This window comes from Phascolarctos cinereus, unplaced genomic scaffold (genome assembly GCF_003287225.1).
Source record: "Phascolarctos cinereus isolate Bilbo 61053 unplaced genomic scaffold, phaCin_HiC Scaffold_726;HRSCAF=1367, whole genome shotgun sequence".
In the NCBI taxonomy this organism is placed as follows: Eukaryota; Metazoa; Chordata; class Mammalia; order Diprotodontia; family Phascolarctidae; genus Phascolarctos; species Phascolarctos cinereus.
This window is the reverse complement of record NW_027556098.1, coordinates 23957078-23981891: the sequence shown is the minus strand read 5'-3', so window position 1 is coordinate 23981891 and position 24814 is coordinate 23957078. Positions and strand designations below refer to the sequence as shown.

Here is a 24814-nt window from a genome sequence, read left to right as displayed (position 1 = left end):
TAAAACATGTTTCTTTCTCTTGGAAGTCAAATATTACTGGGATCAGGGGGAGGACAATGCAGATATATGGAAGGTGAGTCTCTTTCAGAGATTCAAATTGAACTGCCTGTAAGCTCTCATTTAATTCTTGCAATTTTTCTTTCCAATAAATAACTATCTTACCTTGAAGCAGGTATCTTTTCCTCACCAAGGTATGGGATCAATTACATTTATAGAACCCACAATTAAATCTGAAAAGGTACATTTCTTTCCTTCTTCAAAAAGCTAAAAAAAGTTGCCAGATTGTACAAGGACTCATTTTCAACACTAAGTTAGTTAGGGAAGTTTCATTTCTCCCTAGTCAGGTTTATTCTGATTCCTAACCATTCTATTACAAATGCTCTTTGACTCTATGCTTGCCACAGTTGGCATGGTGAGGTGATCTCTATACCTAGTGATGAAATCTGGCAGGCTGTGAAGCTTCTCTGTTCTGGTAGGACAGAGGGGAAATTCAGTACTTCCATTAAGTGTGAGAATGGCTAATTATACTTCTAATACTAATTAAACAAACAATGAAAACTGGGTCAGAGCCTCACTTCTTTAACTAGGGACTTTTAAATGGGAACTGAGAACTGTTAAAAAGACATGTACTTATGAAAACTTCCACCAGAGTTCTATTCTGATGTCTCCCTGAGACTGAATGTGACCCAAGGTTCTTGAAGGTTAGGTCAATGGAGGGCAAGTTCTGACACATCCCTCCAGGCTGAAAGGGCTTTGTGTAATGGACCTGGGGCAGACAGTATATCTCTTGAATGAGGACCATCCTAGCTTTGCAGAGGCTCCTCATTAGGTAAACCTCAGGGTGATGAATGGTTTGGCTAAAACATCTCCCAACGACCAAATCACAACATTCCTTTGGTGGAGCTATAAATTGTGGTAGCTGATCTACCACAGAACAACACCCTCCCCCTGAAAAAAAAATAATAGTACTATGTCAGAAGAGTATCTAAACTGACCCAGAGATATCTCTATTGGACATTTATCCCAGGGCACCCCAAAGAGGTCAAAGAAAGAGGAAAAGTTCCGATATATACTAAGATATTTATAGCTACACTTATGGTAGCAAAAAGCTAGAAATAACTTGGATGTCCTTCAACTAGGGAATAACCAAATAATTTCTGGTATATGACTATAATTAAATATGAAAAATCCAAAGAGAGAGGAAGCATGGAATAATGAATAGAAAACTGACCTTGTAGTCAGGAAGACCTGGCAATGTACTTTTTGTGTGAGCCTGGGCAAGTCACTTGACTTCTTTGTTATCTAGGCAATTCTCTAAGCCTATAAATTATAGAACAGGGGTCAAGTTGCATTGATAAAGGAAATTTCCGCACTGGGAGTTCCTCACACTAATTTGCAAAGCTATGATAATGTAAGTACACACTTCCACTTTTAAATGAGTGAAAACCTTTGGACTTCCAAATAATGTAGCTGTTGCTTTTTGAAAATAGGGTCTTACTGAATGGTCTTTTTCTCCCATTCAAGAGATTGTCTTGGGTTAAGGGCAGGGAAAAATACCTTCCTAGCACTATCACAACTTTGCAAATCAAGATTAGTTCCTTACTAAGAACTTACTATCTGCCAAGCACTCAGCTGAGTACTGTGGATACAAAAAAATTCTGTGTGACCTTGGGCAAATCATTTACATCTCAATGTTCTAGTTAGAGCTCTAAGATTATAAATTGTGGAGAAAGTACCCCCCTTATTGGTTGAGGGATTTTTTTCACCTTGAAGTTCACAATGAAATCACAGGTCCAGTCTCTATCCTTATATATGTGGATGCCCACCCTTCCCACTGATGCTGGGTGCAACTTTGTGGGAGAGCATGTCTTAGGTTGGTGGAGGGAGTATTTGGTTCCTACCATTTCATTAAAAAACTATGGTTTCAAATAATTGTATCCTTTGGGTAACTTTTAGAGGTAAACACATACATAGAGGCTTGTGAGCTATAGTTTGGGAACTATAGAATACCTTGAAACCAGGGTAGACATTCTGTTAGGGTACCCAACCCACAAATGCAAATTAGGAAGAGGGTACCCAGAGAAGATGCTACTCAATTTTTTTTTCCTAGCAGATCTAGGTTAGGAAATGCTTGCGTGCCTACAAAAGACCTAGCACACAAAAAGTTCATTATGTTAATTAGCAGTAGCTCTATATATCTACTTTATTAATTACTAGTATAATATTTCTCCAGGCAAGGGGAGGCATATAGCTTTGTTTTTCTTATAATTTGAGTTAGGCTAGTTTAATAGAAAATCAAAGAAGAGATGTTAATAAAAGACAAGGCAAGCACAGGAATTTTTACACATTGGTAGGTTTGTTGTATCTTATATGCATCAGTGGGAAGGGTGGGCATACACACATATAAGGATAGAGACTGGACCTGTGATTTCATTGTGAACTTCAAGGTGAAAAAAGTCCCTCAACCAATAAAGGGGGGTACTTTCTCCTCAATTTATAATCTTAGAGCTCTAACTAGAACATTGAGATGTAAATGATTTGCCCAAGGTCACACAGAATTTCTTTGTATCCACAGTACTCAGCTGAGTGCTTGGCAGATAGTAAGTTCTTAGTAAATACTTGTGGATGGAATTATAGCCAATAAGTATCAGATATGGGACTTCAATCTATTTCTTCTTGGCTTTGAGATCCACTGCGTCATGCTAAGCTTCCTTTAATTATAACATGCATACATCACAACATACATACATATACACTCACATGTATGTAGTATATATTCACATATATACATAATACATATACATACATATATACATTCAATAAATATCAAAGGTCTTTTGTTAATTATTAGCCTTATATTTCTAAGAAGGAGGGAATCTTTCCTCATCACAAGTTAAAGGCCCATAGATAAGAGTGCTCATATGGAAAATCATTCATGGTCTCTGATAAGTGGGCAGATAAGAATATCTTCCCAAAGACCCAAGTCCAAGTATTCTGAAAACCAAGAATTAATATAAAATTAAATGCCAACTTGGTCTTGGACACCATACAGCTTCAAAGGATATAAATTTTGAGAAAAGAAGGAAACTAATTAGAACATAGTAGAGCATATGAGGAGGCAAGGTCTGTATATAAGGGAAGACAAGAAGAATTCATCCTTAGGTTGCTGCTTTCTCTGAGGACTTTCCTCTCAAGAATTAGTTTTACAATGGTAGAATCCATAGTGGGCTCAAAACCAGTGACCATGAAGGCCTGAAGGACTATAGCCCCTCATGAAAAATCTGATGCTCTCAGCTGCTGCATTCTGTACTTTTTCCTGAGACCATGGACCTTGAAATATTCTTCTGATATGTTCTCTTTGGGTGGGGGAGCCACTGTCTTGCAAAAAAAGCTCCTATTTAGAAAACATGCTTGTACATGCTTCTAAGTGGTGGGGGAAATGAACAGGAGAGTCTTGTCATCTCTCCAGGCCCCAATCTCTTCATTTAGGATCTCGAACCCCAGGAGATATGTTAAGCAAACTTGTTATATAGCAACCATCATCTTTGGCACTTGTCCCTGACTCTTCTTGTTCTTCCCCTTCTTAAACTTTGACCCTTTCTTTTTCCTGAATTTCTTTTCCAACAAAACACCTTTCTTACCTGGCTAACAACAATCTACACTAGAACTGCACAACTCGGCATTAGTTAAAGGCCAAAATTAAAATAGGCTAAACTTCTTTGGGCTGCAGATAGGTTTTTAGGGGCTCACTTCCCAAGTAAAGATAACTAGAGACTGACTGATGATGGTTGGTTGCCATGGGTCACATGGCAAACAGGAGAGAGTGTACAGTGGTGAAATCCTTTGTTGGGTGCAAGGGGCCCCCAGACCATATGTTGTACGCAGGCCTGATTTACACAACGGTGTCCACTGATAATGGTTTAGGGTGCTATTTCAATCAGGGGCATTTACATTTTAATGTAGAAGACAAAAAAATTCAAGATTTAAAAGTCTTCTTAAGAAAGACTTTTTAAAAGTCTTTTTTTTTTTTTAACAGTGGAATTAAAGAGCTAAGGCTTGTAGTAAGGGAACTATTTCTGGAAAAGAGATCTGAGCCAAACCCCCTTCAAAGGACAGTACATAAGTAACTGCCTCCTTATAAAGAAGGTCCCGCCTAGCAGTCAAAGAATTGCATGCAACACCCACTGGAGATAGGGACTTTCTTTGGGAAAATGGACAGGTGCATACATGCCAGAACAGTTTAGGTAATCTAGACATTGGAATGAATACCTAAACACTTTCTTCTTAAAATAATAAAGAACATAGAGAATAGAACCCAGCTATTACTTCTTTTTGTGATGTGTTCTTTTTGGAATTTAATATTAACAATTTTTTTTTCTTTTTCACAGCCTCCTCCATTTCTCACACTGAATCTTTGGAATGAACATCTAAATTGATACTAAGAATTGTTCATATAGCAGATATTTATTTTAAATGGAATTAACATGATTTATTCCATGTTATACTAGATTTAAATGTTGGAATAGATTCAAATCTGTCATGTTTAATTCAACAGTCTAACTATGAAAATAAGCCTCTGCTTCACCTCAATACAAGATGGCATCCAAATGGACTGCTTTGATTTTTAAAGGGTACAACATCTGCTTCCTCTAATAACTTGCAGTCCCTTCCTTTTGCTTTTTCAAACATGAATCAATAAGTAAATGAATAAAAGGAAAATAATTAAAACCACCATCCTTTTCGAAAATGCTCTCAATTTGGGATTCTGCTATGCCTCATGTCAGATCAGTGTCTAGTCCAATATCAGCCTGGTGAGTTCTTTTAAAACACAGCAAGTCTTGGGCACTACGTAGAGAAAAAGCCCACAGAATCATGAATGTTTAATTTGCTTTAGCACTAAAGCTGCCACTGCACCAAGATTTTCCAATTAATAATAATAATAAAAGCACTGGAAGAGTAGCCTTTTCCCAAATTATTTTTCACAGTCATTTAATTTGTTAGAAGCATATGAATGCTTAGTCAGCCAAATCCTTTGAGGGCAGAATTTCTCAAGCTTTTTTGATCCATATATTATTTTTGTGGGGTCACAAAATTTCTAATGAACTATATCCATCTACTCTCAGTGGGCATAACAAGTAATCTTATATGTATTAGCAGAATTAATGGGAAGGAATGGGAAGGGAAAAGTGTGGAAAGGAGGGGGGAGGAGGGCAAGAAGAGACAGTGGAAGAGAGAAAAGGTGAAATCAAAGGGGAAGAGAGCTGAGAAGAGGCCATTGGATTTATCAGGTAACAAGTCACTGATATCCTTGGAGAGAACAGATCCAAAAATGCTGGGGTCAGAAATCCAATTATAACTGAGAAATAAGTAGCTGGAAGGGCTAGCAGCAGAAGGAGCCAGGAATTCTTTCTAGTATCTCTGTTCCAATCTACTCTCCTCTGTATCCTTTGAGAAATGGTGACTTTTACTCCTAGTGAAAGGTAAGAAAAATAAGACAATAGCTTGAGAGAATAACAGGATGAAAGTTTGTGGCTGCTATTGTTTTGTTGTTAAAGATGAGGAAGACCTGGGAGTGTTTGTAGAAAGCAGGAAGGACCTAGGGGAAAGAGAGAGGTTGAAGATGAGAGGAAGGGAAATGATTACTGACTGGAAGGGATGGGATCAAGGACACAAGTTTGGGGCTTGGCTTAAAAAAAAAAGTACCATCACCTTCTCAAAGAATGATGCAAAGGAAGAATAGTTAGATAAAGATGTAGAAGGATTTTGAGAAGTAGTACAAAGGGAGGTCACAATGGATGGCCATTTTCTTAGAAAAGAGGCAAAGTCATCTACTGAGAGAACAGAGTTGGGTGATCCTCCTTACCCTAGGAGACTTTAACGTTCACATAAATTCTTCTTCAAATTCCCTAATCTCTCTAGTCCTTAGCCTCTTTAAATTTTATGATCTACTTCTTCATTACACTTCAACCACACAAAAGAATGGTCATACACTATATCTTACAATTATTCAGATATATACCATGTCCCTAATTAGAAATTATGATACTCCTCTATCTAATAAAAATCTCTTTTATTCCACTTTTCCCTATGTTTCACCTCACTAAACCCACTCTTTGTCCTTATGTAGACTTCCATTTCCTACCCCCCTTGACCTCCCCTCAGTATTTTTCAGGTCATTATACTAGCCTCTGAATTCCCTTTCCTCTCTCTCCATCCTCGACCCAATAGAAAGATGTTTTGCTCTAGAGAGCCCCTGGACCTGCTCATCTCTTAATGGGGATGAACTGATACATATATGTAAAAGACAGTGAAAAGATCTGGATGGGATTAAAGAGTGGTAAATAGCCTAAAGGTGGGCCAAGAGAAAGGATTGTCAAGTATGTAGGTGAGTGGGCTAGATGCCTTGGGTAAGATGTCAGTGATCTGGGCTGTTGAAATGTATTGGAAAATTCAGGGACTGGGTTGCTTTCAAAGACATGGTCTTTTCCTTTTAGGGGTCCAGGTCTCATCACCCCATCAGATGAGACAAATGAAAAAACTATGGCTTAGAGGAAGGAAGTACTTTGCCCAAAGTTACTGTTAGCGGCAGAGCTGGACCCAGAACCGGTTGCAGAGCATTTGTTCTATGTAGAGCTTCTGATCTGTGTCGATACAACCCAAGGTAAGCTACTATAATCTCTGATTTATCTTCATAATGAATGCCAGAAACCACAAGAACCTCAGTCTATAATTTCCTCCCTTGTATTCAATCTAACTTGAAAATATCAAACTACAAACAGGAAAGCTAAAGCTTTCAATTACGACTTCACTGTCCTTGGAGATGATTTAAACAGCAAAACAATTAAATGCTTCACAATGTTGATATTAAGCTTAGATTGCAAGATCATAAAGGGCAAGGATGTTTAATTTACTTTGGATAGCATCTACTACAATGCTTTTCGATAACAAGTCTGAGAAGTGAGTCCTAATGACAGCTGTATAGAAGCTATCGTAATTTTTTTCATATCCCATTTCATGTAATGGTCTCAAAGAACTTTACTTACATTAGTTCTCCAGATCAACACTGTTAAGTCCTTTGAAAATGAGGACACTGATGCACAAAGGCTCTTCTCTAGACCAATGGCAATGTTGGAATTAAGAGTCAGAGTTTCTCAGTTATTGTTTCTCCTCACGCTCCTTAGTCACTCTCTCTCTCTCTCTTTTTTTTTTTTTTGGCTAAATATAATTCCAATTCCATTTGGAGATATTTATCTTTGCTATCAATCCCACACATACAAAGATTTCTCACATTTTCTCTTGTCATCTATTTAAATGGGTATGGCAGTTTCTTCCTTTTTTGCTCCATTCATTTACCTACAAGATGATCTTACACGAGTGCTACCTCAACTCAAAATAGCTATTTTTGGATAATAATTCTATAGATAATTATAACTAACTGAATTATAAATACCATTTTGTTTTTAAAAAGTTAAGATGCTATCTTGAATATTCTTGGAAATGAGCTCTGAAGGTCCAAATGCTATGGGATCTCATGGAAAATCTAGCTATTGCTAAGGAATACAAGGTAGATGAAATTAAATTTTATTTTGAGAAAGGTATTCCATAGCAAATTGTATTCTTTCCAGGGTGTATATGAAGCTATACAGTCTTGTTTGCAGAGAGATGGATGCAAAATGAAGTATTTCTTAACCAACTTCAGCGTGTTCTCTAAAAAGGATGAATAATATGCATTTAGCCTATTATCTTTTAATCATAAAATATTATCCACACTAGGTTTAAAAACAGAACAAACTCACAATCATTTGTAAAAATTTTCAAAGCCATAGGCTTTGGGAAAATAGATTAAATGTTCATTTTTTAAAGTTCCAAAGTGAACTGGCATTCTGCAAAATAAATTGTTTTAATCATTTGCTCTCTGCTGGTCTCTATTCTCATCACCCAATAAGCAAAGGGAGCAATCTTTCACCCATTCAATTACATAGAAAATAAGGTTAACAAAAAGCAAGCCTTCTAGCAAAACACCCCCCCCCAACATTTACAAACGTACCACAATACTTCCATGTCCCACACCAAGTGCCTGCACATAAGTCTAAGTCAAGCTAAGTTTTCAGTGCTGAAAGTATGCCCTGAAAAGGCAAGATCCTTGACAATCACATAAAAGGAAATGAAAGCTCTTAGAAAAAAAGCTATGCTTTCTTCTCCAAAGGGGCTGAATAATCACAGGCATTCTTCCCTGCCAATTCTCATAACCAATTTTAGGACCAGCTATAAAAACAGAATGTCCTAAGTTATTTTCTTTTTGAGACTAAGAAAATAAAACTTTAAAAGACTTCCATGGTACAAATTGCCCTGACATCACTCTAAAGAAATATTGAGAAACTCCTCCTCTAACTTGTGATATTTCAGGAAAATCTACTCTTCTCTTATTGAAACAGGTAATTAAACATATACTTATCTCCTGAATGAGGAGTCATGATAGACTATTCAGACAAACAAACTCCCACCTAATTTTAGAACTACAGTCTCCCTGAATTCTCTAGATTTCCCAGTGGGTTTTAAAGCTCATTCAGTTTACACATTTCATTTGACCTTAAAGGTAAACTGCAAGGCTAAACTGCAAATTGAGTCTCAAATTTATTTGAATGTCTCTTTTAACTTAGCCTTTTCTCAGTGTTTCAAATTAGCTTCAATTTTCTATTCTTCTCAACACCCCAGCCTCACAGGCTCTGAGAACAATCCAAATAGCTAGAAAAACCACACCCAGATGTTTCTGGTACAATTCCCTGGTCACCCAGCTTTAACATCTTTCAAGTATTTTCTTAGCAGCACAATTCTTTTACTCAGTCCCCTCTCCCTTTCCTGTGATGTTTGTTTTCTTTTGTGTATCTCATTCCTACCACTGGTCTCTTTCTTTTTACATTTTTAGATCTTTATAAGGCACATTAATATCAACCTTAGTTAAGCCTCTAAAATGGTATGATAATGCCATTTTCATGGGCGCAACAGAAGCAAAGAAATATAAGCTAGGATGTATGTTCACACGAAGCTTCCAATCAAGTTGAAGAGAAAAGAAATGTATATAAATAACTAATATAAGGTATAATCAGTGTTCCCTGCTAACCTCCCACCCTCATTCTGTACATGTGAAATTAACCATTTGAACTTAAATGTAAGACACTGACAAATATTTCAATGGATTTTTGATCTCATTTTTGTGGTTACTCCCTCCAACAGAGAAAATTGCAATGTACTTTCATGATATTTTCCCATGTAATTCTTTTCCATGTTTCCTATAAATCTTCTACACAGTTATCAACTGAAAGAAAAGCACTCTAGTAATTCCCCTAGGGCTTTTAGAAGTTCATGAATATCAGCAGCGTAAGAGCTATCCAACTACTATTCCTTGCTCTTGTTAAACGGTCTCCCACATTGCTGATCACACGCTTCCTTCCCACTCATTCTGTGCAAGTAATCATTGGCAATATGATTCAGTTGATTTATGCTCACCCCATAGCTCTTCATTCTTTTACGTCAACACATTTGAGATTATGATGTACCAAGGTTGAGAGTCATATGTTATTATTGGGAGGATATTAATGTTGAAAAGACAGATTTTCTGTGTGTGTGTGTGTGTGTGTGTGTCAGGGAAGTTTGGGATCGCTGTAAGTATTACCCAATTACACAAATCCAAACTCTCCTATACATTTTTGAGCCCAGTTTATTTTCCATCTTCAGCGATGAATGGACATAGGGATAGGGATGGATCAGTTATTTCACTGGTAAGGAGAATTTCTCAAGTGAAGAAACTTTCTTACCAACCCAGGTTGGCATTTTTTTTCTTCCCAATTTTTAATCTGAGGGAGTTATGTAGAACAATGAAAGGTGACTTGCCCAGAGTTCTACAGCCACTTGTGGGTGAGAGGTAGGACTTAAACCAAGGTCCTCTGCATTTGGAGGGCAGTTTTCAATGCACTATGTCTTACAGCCTGTCTAGGATATCTATGTATCCACATAACATGCATATAGATAGATACATATATACATCAATAGGTATTAGATATATATGTTGGTGTAGATATGCATGTGTGTGTTTCTACACACACATACATACAAACATATATATCAGCTAGGTCTTACAATGAATAGAGTACTGGGCTTGGAATCAGGAAGACTCATCTTCATGAGTTAAAATCAGACCTCAGACACTTACTAGCTGCGTAACCCTGGGCAAGCAACTTAACCCTGTTTGCCTCAGTCATCCGTAAAAGGAGCTAGAGAAAGAAAGGGCAAAAGTTTTCTTTGCTAAGAAAACTCCCAAAAGGAGTTATGAAGACTGACTGAAACAACTCAACAATAACAACAGACATACACACATGCATATGATACATAATACCAATGACATAATTCATTAAGAGGCAGCTGTAACAAACTAGATTTAGAGTCAGAGTATCTGGCTTTAAATTCCAGCTGTCACGTAGTATTTTATGACTTTGGGGAAGCCACCTTGCCTGTTTGGGCTTCAGAAATGAGGATGTTGTACTAGTTCACTTCTGAGTTCCCTCCAAGCTTGAAATCTATGATTTGTTGATCCAACTGATCTTCTAAATCTATGACTGCACAACCAACTGCTTTTCCTAGTCAGGATAACAGGCATTCTTCATCCATTTGGTTTTTCTAGTAGGGTTTACTTTACCAATTTCTTTCAAGTGATCTTGGATTTCAATGAGCATATCTATAATCTGTAGCTAGAGGTGTTCAGTACAATGCCATTTACAATATAAACATCTGATAAACAACGGACATGGACAAAGTTATCTCTGTGTTACATCTATCAAAAATTATGTATGACTCTAACATGTGCATGGGAAAACACATTGTTGGTACAGAGCCTTTAAGGCTTTTTAAAAATATGCTGAGCCAAATGTAGCAACATCAACAACCAACACATCAACAACTTCAACAACTATGAACACAATGAAATTTGTGTACTCTGCAAACTTTTGAGTTACTTGTGTGACTTGAAGGATGTATTCTGATATAGCAAAAATCTTTAAAAAAAACTCCCTATTCCACTCATATTTTCATGAAGCAAATTTTTGATGTGGGCATGGATCATTCTTATAAGGCTGTTACATTAAAAATAGGAAGATAGGGCAGTAGACGATGTGTAATCAGGTGTATTTGATGGGCTAAAATCACTCATGATTTTTTCCAAGCATTCGATGTCTTTCCAAGAGTAGCATAATGAGGTGGGAAGTGCTCTGAGCTGTCTAGATTCAAATTCCAGCTTTGCTATATACTATGTGTGTAACTTTGGGCAAGTCATTTAACCTTGCTGTTCTTCAGCTACTTCATCTATGAAATAAGGTATCTAACACTAATCTCTGAGGTCCCTTCTATGATCCTATGATTCCTCTATTTTAGATATCTTGGAAATTTATCTCTGAATAGGTTTACAATTTTTTTAAAAATTAGCATAAATTTCTTTTTGTGTATTTCATCTGGACTAGCTTCTCTTTTTTAGCTTCATTGTTGTGTCATTTCTTCTTCCTCCCATTGTATATCAGATACTGAGGTGTTAGGAGTGTAAATGTATTGGTTTCCTTCTCATTGATGATGAGAATAAGTCACTAAAAATATACGAGGAAATATGTTCTTTCTATGTGTCATCCACTGGCTGCTTTCCAGTTTTATCTATAAATGTTCTTAGGATCCTCTGATTCAGTCTTGTCCCATGCCAAGCTTTCCCTAAACATTTTCCTTTCCATTGTTTTTCACTATTCTCCAAGGCAATACTGCTCATAATATTCTGCTATTCTCTTCTCTAATGTTTTCCTCATCGGTTTGTCCTCCAAAGGTATTGTGTGCTTGGTTACTAAGGTTCTCTCCCCACTTAACAAGGAGATCTCTGCTTTGCTGCCTGGGGTCTTTTGGTCTCCTTCGTGGAATTACTTTATGTCAGTTAAACTTCTACATGAAATGGAGATAATCAGGGTCAATGTCTTTATTTTTTTTTATCATTTCCCATTTGGGGGAGAACTGAGCTTAAGTAGTAAACATGGTAGCTGTTAAAATTATAAAGCGTTTTCTGATTTTTTACATTTTCATGTACTTTGACATTAGTTTTGATCTTTACCCTAACTAGGATCATAGGATTATAGATACAGAGGTGGAAGGGACCTTGAAAGCTATTTAGTCCATTCCCCTCATTTTACAGATGAGGAATCATGACCACAGAGGTTAAGCAACCTGTCCACAGTCTCAAAGCTAGTAAGTATATAAGGAGCGATTCAAACCCAGATCATCTTGACTTCATTCTCAGCACTCTATTCATTATACCATGCCACTTGTTTACCAGGTAATTATAATACAGGCAGCCAGGTGTGCTGTGGACAGAACCCTGAAGCTGATGTCAGGATGACCTGAGTTAAAATCTGACCTCAGATACTTACTAAATGTACGATGCTGGGCAAGTCACTCAACTTCTATGGGTCTCAATTCCATCACTGTAAAATAAATGGGAATAATAATAGTACCTACTCCCCACAATTGTTGTGAGGATCAAGTTAAAAGATATTAAACCACTATATGAATGCTAGTTGGCTATTATTATTATTGTTGTTATATGATTACACTCAGACAGATAATTGAGAAATAACTCCCATGCCCGGAACCAATCATTTCCTATCTGTTGAGATATGATCATTTTTTTGTATGACTCTATTCACTGTTCTTTATGTCCAATGTATATTTTACAGGTGTGATGACTGTGGTGCAGTTGTAATGATATAGACAGTCTACAAGTTTTAGCCTCTTTTATTATCATCAAATAATATTATCAATTTTTTTTTACTCTCCTCTCTTATGTCCTTCTCTGTGCCAACTTAGTGAAGTCACGGTGTATCAAATGACAAAATTACTTGGTTTGAAGGATCTTATCAAATGATTCTTAATGGCTTCATCACCTTAATGTGTTGGTCATAAGTACGATTATTCTCATGGTGGTCATATTTCCCAGGTTTATTTTGAACATAGTCCAGTGATAAAAAATGAAACGTTTCTTGTTATATTTGGGCACATGATGACACTAACTCAATCACTTTATTTACCTTTCTAAGAACATCTTGTGAGCCATACTTTTATTTAGTTGTAGTTTCTTCATGCTTTTTGGCTCTGTTTATAACAAGTATGACAATGTTTATGCCATTCAGTTCCTCCGGTAGCACATCAATCTATTGGTGTTAAATAAGACCACTTTTATAATATTCAAAATTACATTTATTTATAGAGAGTAAAATTGTTCAATTTTGAGGAAAAGCAAAATACTGAGAATAATGTTTGAACCTTTTTTTAAATCACCTTAGAAAAGGAAGGAATGCACCACAGAATAAGAATGAATGAATTTAAAACAATAACTCCTCACAAAGAACACTGCTTATGAAGAAAAACATCAACTGGAGAAATGAATAAAGGGAGAGGGATCTCCAACAGTACTGGGATGTTGTTTGTTGCTGAGTTGTTTCAGTCATGTCTGACTCGCCATGACCCCATCTGAGATTTTTTTTTTTAGCAAAGATATTCGAGTTGCTTGCCATTTCCTTCTCCAGTTCATTTTTACAGATGAGGAAACTGAGGCAAATAGGGTTAAGTGACTTGCCCAGAGACACACAGATATTAAGTGTCTAAGGCTGGATTTGAATTCAGGTCCTCCTGACTGCAGGGTAAGCAGTCTAATCACTGTGCCACCTAGTTGCCTAGTGCCTAGATATTATAAAGTAAAAGAAATAGGAGAATAAATATTGGAAAGAAATCAAGCCTCCAAACTAAAAATGAAAACCTTATGATATTTCAGAATGGTTAATATATACAATAAGAAAAATTAAGGAATATCTGTCTTCTTTAAAAATGGAATTAAAATAATTGATGTAAGAATGAAGACATTAATAAGCAGTTTAACAGCTTGGAAAATTCTATGTAGATTCTTAACAAAACTGTCAAAACTATGAACAGCAGAAAAGCTATGACAGAAGAAAAAGCGACAGAGCTGGCAGAACAATTAACTATACAAAATCAAAGGACAATACAATTAGAATACTTGAGAATTCTATAAATGAAAGAAAAGGGAGCTAGAAGATAGAGCTCAGAAAGAAAACCTGAGAATTAATGTTCTTCTAGCAAAAAAATTTTTAAAATGTGAAGAAATAAAGAGTCTGAATGACATATTTTGGGAAATCATACAAGAAAATGTCTCAAAGACATTGCAGAGGACAGAGTAAAATTGACATAAAACAAAAGATACTGACAGAAAGCAATCTTTAATTCAGCTCTCTAAGAAATGTAACTACTAAACTCCAGAGTTTCAATGGCAAATGGGAAGGCACTGCAAGAGCTTAGAAAGAAGGAAATCACATATGAAAAATCACAGATTTAAGTCACACAGAAATTTTCAAATATAAGAAGAATTTAAAAAGATAAAATACATATGTATAAAAAGCACGAAATAATGGTTCATAAACCTTGCTTACCTACTGAACAAAACTAAAGATATCTTTTCATGAGAAAACGTTTTTAAAATGTGCATGAGATTTTCTATGGATTTCTGAAGAGCAAGGAAAATCTAGTGTACACCTTCTGTATGCAAAATGTCCCCAACAAGATCCTTAAGTAGGAACAATGTATTTGAATAAATGAAGAAGCAACATTTCTTAAGTGATTACTATGTATTAAGCACTGGGAATACAAATACAAAATTTAAGCTAGTCAAAGACATTGTAACATGGGGGAGATAACACACATAAAAGAGTCATGGTCAGTAAGAGGTATTTTGGTTCAGAAAGCGACATGGAGGAGAGTAAATTGACAATGAATGAAAAATTTAACTATGAAAGTATAATTGGCAAATGAAAGAATTTACATTTTACAGGAAGCAAAAAGTGCAGTTGTTTTGAGGTGAGAAAAAACTGACCACAAAATTTCAGAGAAGGTAATCAAAAGGAAGCATGAATAATATGTTGGAAAGTATTATTGTCTCTAAAGATGGGTGCCATAGATTAACTTTAAGTCAACAAAGATGTGAGGAGGGACATGATACATATAATGTAAAGATTTTCTAGTCCCCCCATATTTGTTTGATAATCCATCTCATGGATCAAGGAAAGACACCCTGACATATGAACAACTGGAGAGTATTCAAAGTATGTTAACCAGCATAGTGAAGGGCCTTACGTTCATGTCATAGGAAGATTGATTGAAAGAACTGGGGATGCTTAGGCTGGAGAAAAGAAGACTCGGGGGACAATAGATGTTTCAAGTATTTTAATAGAAGAGGAATGATTAGGTTTATTCTTTTTTTGGCCTCAGAGGACAGAACCAAGAGAAACAGGTGGAAATTTTAGAGAGGCAAATTTAGGCTTTATGTCAAGAAAATTCTCCCAACAATGAGTCATTCAAAACTGAGATGGGCTGGCTCAAGAGGTGATGGGCTGGCTCACGAGGTGATAGGTTCTCCCTCTTTGGAAGGTCTTCAAGCAGAGGCTATACAAACACTTTCCTCATCTGTTAGTTATACTGAACATTCCTCTCATGTATGAATTGGATGACCACCGAGATTTCAACTTTCAAATATTATGATTTGTATTATATAGATATAATGTGACATGACTGCATGTTAAAGACTAATGTCTATAATAAATACAAAGCAATGTGGGAAGACTTGTACGAAATGGGTGAATGAGCATTTACAATGATAGGGATCTACAATCATAGCATGAGAACTTTGTTAGTCATTAAATTTTGTCAATTTTTCCTTCAAAACTCTTTCCTTTATTATTATTCCTTTATTATTCCTATGGATACCATCCTGGTCCTGGCCCTTAACCAGCTCATAACCAGAACAATCTCATTGCTGGCTTCCCTGATTCTAGTATCTGCAATCAATAAGAAGGGTGTCTGTTATATTTTCATAAACACTGCTTTTTTACACTGATACTCCCCTTCTTCCTATTCCCCTCCTGTCTTCAAAAAACTTCAAGGCTTTCTATTCTGTACTGCATAAAGTCTAAATTTGTCTGTCTGGCTTTCAAAAACAAAACAAAACATGTACCTTGCCTTGAACATGCCAGGCTTTATCTCTACCTAGACAAATTCTCTGTGTCCATTTCCCTCTCCCTATTCAAATTCTATCCATCTTTCAAGGCCTAACTCTTGTCCCTGGCAACTCTAGTTGACTCCTCTGAATTTTCTACTATAATCTATCCAAATATAATTAGCAATTAATTATGTCTTTCACTGTTCATTAATGTTTTATGACCTCTTCCTCTGACTAATAAGTGGCCTCAAGTTCCTTGAGGGTAGGACCATGTCCTATATTTTTCTTTTTATCTTCTACAGAGCCCCATATAGTATTTAACATAAAATAGTCATTCAAAAAACACTTATTGGTTGATTGAATGAATAAAATAAGCCTACTGAATTAGTCCTTATCTGATCTACCAGTTATTTATCCTTCATCTTACAGAAATCTCCCACAGAAATAAGCAAATTGTTTCTTACTTCCTGGTGGTGCCGGATTCACCGCCAAAAAGTATTGAAGTTTGAGGACTGTTGACTCAGTCTTTGAGGACAGTGTTGATGGAGGTTCAATTCCTTTTCAAAATAGTTGACCAATATTTTCTGTGGCTCCAAACTGCCTCTGTGACCATAGCTGACTAAGTGTATGCCATTTGTCATTAAAGGTACCAGCCAAGAAGACAGGTAGATCAGCACAAACTCATCACGACTCCTGGAAAAGCAGCTACCTTTGTGTGTGTTCTACTGACTGTGGGCCAATCGCCTTATAATTTCAAAAGACAGCACCTTAGGGGGAAAAACTCTTATAGAAACCACAATATTTGCTAACTTGTATTTGGGGACTGCCCCCTTATTTGAGAACAGAGTGTGAATCTTTTAGAATTCTGACTTTTGAGATCATCTACAGGAAGAAATTGTGATTTTGAACAATGAAAACTTCCATTCAGTAGTATTACAACTACTCTTTATTCTTCTGTTAGAAACTTTGTTCTCTTGAGAAAGCCCCTGACCTTCAATCTGTGTTTTTCTGCACTGAGTAAAAAAGCCACTCAAACTGACCTACAAACTTAACATTTTTGGGAGGGTGAGACTTTCTAAGTTTCAAAGAAAAGAACCACATTACGCACCTGTTCAAATCTAAAGTAAACCCAATGCTGTGCTAGCAAGATGGCTTTTCAATGTTTGTGGCTATTACTGTTCTCGACTAGGAGGGAATAGAAAGTGTACCATGGTGTCTCGTCAAAGAAAAATCTGCAAGATGCCCAGTAGGTTTCTGGTGTACTACAGAATAAACCAAATGCAGCAAATCAGAGGTCTTTTACTATATTCACTAGACACAAATGCTGTATCATTTACATTCTCAGAAGGAAAAGTATCCTCTTAATTGTTCCTTAAACAGTCAATTCTGTCTAGATATGGAAAGATTTGCCAACAGTCCTGTGAAGTAACTTAAGAATTTATTTATTTTTACAAAGGTTTCTTTTTTAAAGTATTAACTACAGTTTAAGACAGGAAATAAGATTTGGTGCAACATCCATTTCCAGCATATGATTTTAGGAAGACCTTTATTTCCCAAGGTATTGGTTGACAGGGACATCACTCCTTTTTTTTTTCAGCTGCATCAAAAACAAAATGAAGGATTACTTGTATAATAATACATCTTCCCTAAGAACAACATACTGGCTTGTATTTTAAGCAGGTACTCTTTGAAATCACTGGTAAGGTATTAGAAGTAAAGGGCTTAGGATATTAAGTTATGACTTGGTTCATAGTTGCCAAATCTCATAATCAATTAATGAACACCTTTTGAGGATCAAGAATAAAAGGAAAAATAGGTCTTACCTAAGACCTGACATACATCAAGAGAGAAGGCCATATATATATATATATATTTAAATCAAGAGACCTGGGGCTTCACCCCAGGTTTACCACACTTGTTGGATGGCCTTAATTACCTTCATACTTCAGTGGTACTCTATAAAGTAGAACTGTCTGGAGTTAACTCTTAGATGCAATGAAAATACTAAAGAATGTCTATCATGTGCTCTGGGACTCTCTTCATTCACTTAAACAAACATTAAGTACCTGCCATGTGCCAGACACTGGGCTATGTCCTAAGGACACAAATAAATGAAACAATCTTTGCTTTCAGAGAGTTTACATTCTACTGCAGAGAATACAATATGGGTACAGGTAAGTAATAAAAAGTAATCTTAGCATGAAGAGAAAAAAGTGAAGTTATACAAAATTCTACCATAAATAGGAGTAGCTATCCTATAAACCCTAAGCTTTGGTCACCTTTTGTTTTCCTTTTGATTCTAAGTAAGTCACAGAGGTTATACTATATTACTCTAATACCTTCTATATAATTATAAGGATTAATGATTTCTCATTCTAAATTTTACTATGGCAGACACTGCTATTATTCAGTCAGCTATGTATAGCTGATAAAATAAAAGCATGATCCTCCAGGGAAAAATCAGATTCTCAAAAACAATAATTATAGCAATTAATTATATCTTACATTTATATTATATCCTTCATCCCAAGGGATCTTTGAATGTTTTACATGTGCATAGAAATTAGCTCCTCTATCAATGAGTTTCATGGTCTCTAAGGTGAAAAAGAATAGAATAAGATGCCAAAATAATTTAGGGATTAAAAATACAATAAAACTGGGCTAACTGAAACTATCAGGGATTCAGAAGAGCAGATAATTTATTCATAAATCTCTCTCTCTAGTCACCTAGCACACTGCTATGACAAAGAAGTAAGGGTCCACTATCTTTGGAATCATATTTTGAACTCTAGAGGACTTAATCAATGTAATGTGGAAAGAGCATTGGTCTTAGGATAATGGTGCCTGGAACACAATAGGTGCTTGGTGATTAATTGATCAGTCAGGAAACCTGGATTTTGTCATAATTTCCAACACAATAGTTACGTAATCTTGTACAGATCACTAGCCTCTGTGAATCCTAGTTTCTTCATTTAAAAATAGGGATTCTAACACTAGTATTTTGGCTAGGAAAGCAGTTTAGAAACTTTTAAATATTGTATAAAAGTTTTATTTTTTTTTAACAAGTGTTTATTTACTATGTAAATAGTATTATAACAGGCACTTAGTGGGAGAGGAATGCAAAAGAAATATAAGATATAATCCCTGTCCTCAAGAAGATTAGAGTTAAATTATGGAGACAAGGCTAATACAACCAGATCCCAATTAGTATAAATAATGAATCTTGTGAAATATTGCATATACTCAGGTACTATTATTTGAAGTTACAATTATGTAAATTATGGTGATTGTTCCAACCAAAGGAAATGTGTGAGTAAATTTAAATGAGAATACTGCTTAGTATTTATTATTTGTACTAATTGGGACTTAGATTTATATAAAGCAAAAAGGAATAATATAAGGCAAGTATAAAACCAAAAATTAAGTGGAATAAAATGCATGAGATTTTAGAGGAAAGGTTAAGGTGGTCTCTCAGAGGAGATTTCTTAGAGGAGATAGGATTTGAGCTGGAATTTGAAGCATGGACAGAACTTGGATAAGCAGAGAAGAAAAGAGAGGGCATTCCAAGTGAAACAAATAAGTCAGGGAATGAGCCAACATGGCCAAGTAAAGGCAGGGACTCTCCTGAACTCTCTCAAATTCCCCTTCAAAGAACATTAAAATAACACCTCAAAATGATCATGAAGCAGCAAACCCAACAAAAGGACGGGGCGAAACAATTTCAAGACAACTTAGAAGGTTGGTAGGAAGGATTTGTCTCACTGGGGTGAGAGTGAAGCACAGTCTAGCACAGGCCATAGCAGGCAAGCCAGTAGCAGGCCTTGGGAGTGAATGAATTAGTGGTGGTTGCTTCAGGAGCTCTCAGCCCACAGATGGTAAGGGGGACAGATCATTAAGGTTCAGTTTAAGAGACAGTGACTGATAGGCAGAAGGTATCATGAGTGATAAAATATAAATAGGACAAACCTAGGTGACCTGACTCTGTGTGGACAACAAGGTGGCAGTGTCTGAGGTTAGTCTAGTATGCAAAGGATCTGTCTTGAGTAAGTGGAAGGCTGAGTGACAGAAGACAGCGGGGCAAGGAGAGGTGTGTAGGTATGTAGAGGCATATTGACTTAGAAAATCACACACTAACATTATCTACTTTGTGTTATAATTTTACTTATTTTGTTAAATATTTCCCAACTACATTTAAATCTAATTTAAATCTAATTGGCAGTGCTGCCAAGTTGTGTTTGACACCTCTGGCCTGGAGCACTCTGAGGCTAAATGACTTTCCCAGTGTCAAATAGCCAATCTGCAGCAGGATTTGAAGAACTTAGGTCATCCAGGCTTTGAGGCGAGCTCTGTATCTACTACATTATGGTACCTCTTGTTTATCACAAACATAATAGAAATTCTCCGGAAAGCCCTGAAACTGAAAAGGGGATTACCCGACTAGGTAATAGACTATACAATACTTCTTCCATCTAAGGACCAGATGAAGTTTCAAGAGGCTGTTTTAGGGTGATTAGTTTTTCATTCATAGTAGCTCTTATTACTTTCTAAACCATTGTACAGTAATTGGGATCTATATCAGTGTGGGGTTTAGTGAAGAAGACTGGGGATCCAACATGGATACACCAAGTATGGAAATCTTTACATTAAACATAATAAAATGGTTATGTAAGTCTCTAGACAAACACATTGCCCTAAATATGAGAGGCAGTGAGATACAATATAGAGCTGGCCTTGAAGTCAGGAAGATCTGGGTTCAAGTCCTATCTCTGACGCATACTGGCTCTGTGACTCTGAGTAAGACATTTGGGCTCTCATTGCCTCCCTGAAATTTTCTGGGACTATATAATTTGCAAAGCACATGCTGATCTGAACTGGCAGAGGGAACTTGTTCATTAAGAACTCCCCACCCCAATGAAATCATAATCCCAAATATAACTTCTAACACATTTAGATCTACTTAGAATAGGCTCCTCATGATGCCTTGATATTGAGTACTATACATACTTAAGAGTGGTCTACTTATACCTCTAACCCCAAAACCTTCTTGGAAATTAGTATGAAACCTTAGACGTCATGAGTTACCTTTGACAGTTGCTTAACTTGGAGGTTTTGCAACCCTTATGGTCTTATTGCCAACTGAGAAAAATGAAAGGTGATGACTGAAAATGCTTATTTTCACAGATACATGGAAAGAGGCAATTAATCTCAAAAGATGAATGGCTCAACTCTAGAAATTCAATTCAGTTTAATTCAATCTAATCCCACTTAATTCAAAAGACATTTATTAAGGGCTAATCTGCACCAAGCACTTCGATAGGCCTTTGGGATTCCACAGTATAAAACAACACAGCCTCTGCCTTGAAGAAAATCATAACCTGTTCTGAAAGTTCCTACTATGCGCATTTTAGAAAACATTTTGGAATTTTGCTAAAAAAATGATTAAAATATCTATGCCATTTGACCCAGAGATTCCACTGCTAGACACATACTCTAAGGAGGTCAAAGTCAGATAAGTCCAATATTCACCAAAAATATTAGCATTGTTTGTGGCAGAAAAGAAGTAGAAATCAAGTAGATGCTTATGGATTGGTAAATACCTAAATAAAATGTGGCACCTGAATACAACTGAATACTAATTATTACATGGGAAACATGATGATGCATACAAAGAAGCATAAGAAGACTTACATGAACTGATGCAAAGTGAAGTAAGAAGAACCAGGAAAACAATATACAGAATAACTACAATAGAATAAGTGGAAAGAACAAAACTGAACATGGTATAATTGTAATGATCTTGAAAAAAGATGAGAAAATGTACCTCTCTCCTATTGCAGAGATGGAAGACTACAGGTCTAAGACACTGCAGATAAAGTATTATCAAATTAGGTTGATTGATAACTTTTGCTGATTTTCTTTTTTTTCTTTATCTTTCATTTGTATTAATGGTTTATAAGTGAAAGCTGAAATGGACCCATCAGAATAAGACAGAAATTTCTTGGAAATGAAGATGATGTAAAAACAAAAGATATCAATAACAACTGTTAATGAATCAGCTATTATGTATAAACCATTGTGCTAGACATTGAAGAAAGAAACAAGTTATGGTTGTAGACTTCAGGGACCTTAAAACCCAGTAAGAAAATAGTTCTCATTCACAGGACCAAATTAATTTGTATTCTTTGCTTATGAACTTATGTTGAACATTAAAAATCATCTATTAATACTTAATATGTATGAATACCTACGATAGATTCTAGAGAAACAAAAAGGAAAAAAAATTAGGTCCTACTATCAAGAAGCTTATATTTAACAACTATAAGGGAGAACAGATTTAGGTAGTAATATTAATAATGATAGTGAAGCTAAACATTTTTTTTTTAATGGGAGGAATGTCTCATGTAGTTTCTCAAAGTATTTCCTTCTTAGGAAAGGATTACTTTCTGTTAATGAGCAGCAGGTATTATGCCCTGGTTACAAGAGTCTGTTCTTGGGGCCTTGCTATTTCTATGTGACATTCTAAGTCCTACAGCAGACTGGGAATTTTGAACATTGTCAACAACAAGATAAAGATCAAAATGTATTATCCTGCACTTACAGGCTTCTTTTTTTCTTTTTTTAAACTAAATCACATGTCAGTAAGCTTCTCACTTGTTTATGGAATTCTATATCAATTACATATAAAAATTAAAAAAATCAATCTGACTTCAGACACTTGACCCTTACTAGCTGTGTGACCCTGGGCAAGTCACTTAATCCCACTGCTTAGCCAAAAAAAAAAAATTAAAAAAATCAATAAGAATTTTAAAATACACAAAGTAGCTATTATGTGTAAACCACTGTGCCAGGAAATGAAGAAAGAAATAAGACATGGTCTGAGAGGCCATGGACTCTACAAACCAGTAAGAAAGTAGTTCTTTTTTTTTTTAATTAATTCATTAACATTTTGAATAGTATCCTGCTTGAACTAAAGATTTCTACTGTCTACTTACTGGTGTAAAAATTCTTCCCAGGAAACATAAATGGCACAAAAATTATAAATCTGCTCACTTTCTCCATGGACCATGTCCCAAGGTAAAAAGAGTTACCAACATTTTGTAAATTTCCAGTTGTACAAAAGGCCAACGAAGCTGAGGAATTATTACTTTTAGCTACCGTATTAGTTGTTTTGCTCCTGTACAGCTGTTGCTAATGTGAGGTGATTCACTGTCTCTTACATACCTCAAAATAATGATGAACTGTATTTCTTGGGTTTCCAGTAGTGGAGGACCAAGGGCATACTTCTGAATAGCAAACATGATCCTTAGTGTGAAGCTCCATTAGCATGAAAAACAAATTCAGTTCATTTAAATCTACTTTCCCATTTTCCTCTTTAGAAAGTTATAAGGTGTTCAGAAGATTTCACTAAATACAAAAGAAACCTTTTTTTATTCTACTAATTCTACTTCTGAGAAGACAATTATGATGAATGAATGAATGAATGTAAAAGTATTTATTAAATGCTTACTATGTGCTACATATTTCAGATACACGCAGAAAAAGTGAAAATGCACTCAAGGGCCTCGACCTAGGGGCTCCTTGAAAAGAGTAGGGCTGATGGAAAGATCAAGAGGTCCTGAGGTTAAATAAGCACATCATATAACAGTGGGAAGAGTAGGAGTGGTCTGGAGGGCATCAAGGTAAGGCATATGGGAAACCTGGTGATCTTCCATTTCGCTGGAAGAAAAAGAATTGGTGACTTCCATCTCATCCAACTTATGAGAACACCCAACTTAAGAGACAAGATGGGTTTTGGCAAGCTGGAGATGGAGGAGGAAAAAGCGTGCGCAGTGGGGGGAAGGCACCCTCAGTAGTGACACTATTTATTTCCATCAGACTGTATCCTTTCTCATACTTTGGGTGTTATTGTTCATTCTTTCAGTAGTGTCCAACTCCTTGTGACCCCACTGACTATACCACACTGTCCATGGGGTTTTCTTGGTAAAGATACAACAGTGGCTTGCTATTTCCTTCTCTGGTGGATTAATGCAAACAGAAGTTAAGTGACTTCCTCAGGATCACAGCTAGTGAGTATCTGAGACCAATGTGAACTCAGGTCTTCCTGACACTAGGTCCAGCTCTCTAGCTGCCTACATACTTTGAGTAAAAGATATCAAACTTCTGCTCAAAGTACTAAACCTAGTACTGCTGCCAACTTTTTCCTAATGCAAAAAGGTAATTTTTAGTCATAGAATTTTAGAATTGGAAAACTGACCTGACATAGAGTATGCACTTAATACATTTGTACTGATGGATTCATTTTAGAATCATCTAGTTCAACTCCCTCAAAAAGCAAAGAATATACTGATCAAGTGATAAGAACAAGGTTATAGACTAGTTTGAGAGAGGACCAGAAATAAGACTAGCATCACCTAATTCTTAGACGAATACTCCTTCAATTCTATCATCCATGTTTGTTAAAGTGGGGATTATTTTTCAGGTGTGGGTTGTATTAAAAGAATTTTTAACTCTAAGATTATAGGTTAGTGATTTTGAAGCTTTAGTACTTTGAGAAAGAATGAATGATAAAATTAGTTTTCATTATAAACCCACATTCAATTAAACCCTCTATAAAATTCTATTAATATGAGTTTCAACATATTTCTACAAGAACTTTTACAAGTCATAATTGATTGATCTGAATTACCAAATGACTTCACATTTTAGTATGGATCAAGCTTGGTGATT

At 36.0% G+C, this 24814-nt stretch overlaps 1 protein-coding gene across 1 annotated transcript in view; it reads right to left on the bottom strand.

Annotated features, from left to right (window-relative positions):
• Window positions 1-24814, bottom strand: part of ZBED1 (zinc finger BED-type containing 1) — a 356755-nt gene that overhangs the window by 4722 nt on the left and 327219 nt on the right. The gene's annotated exons all lie outside the window — the stretch shown is intronic.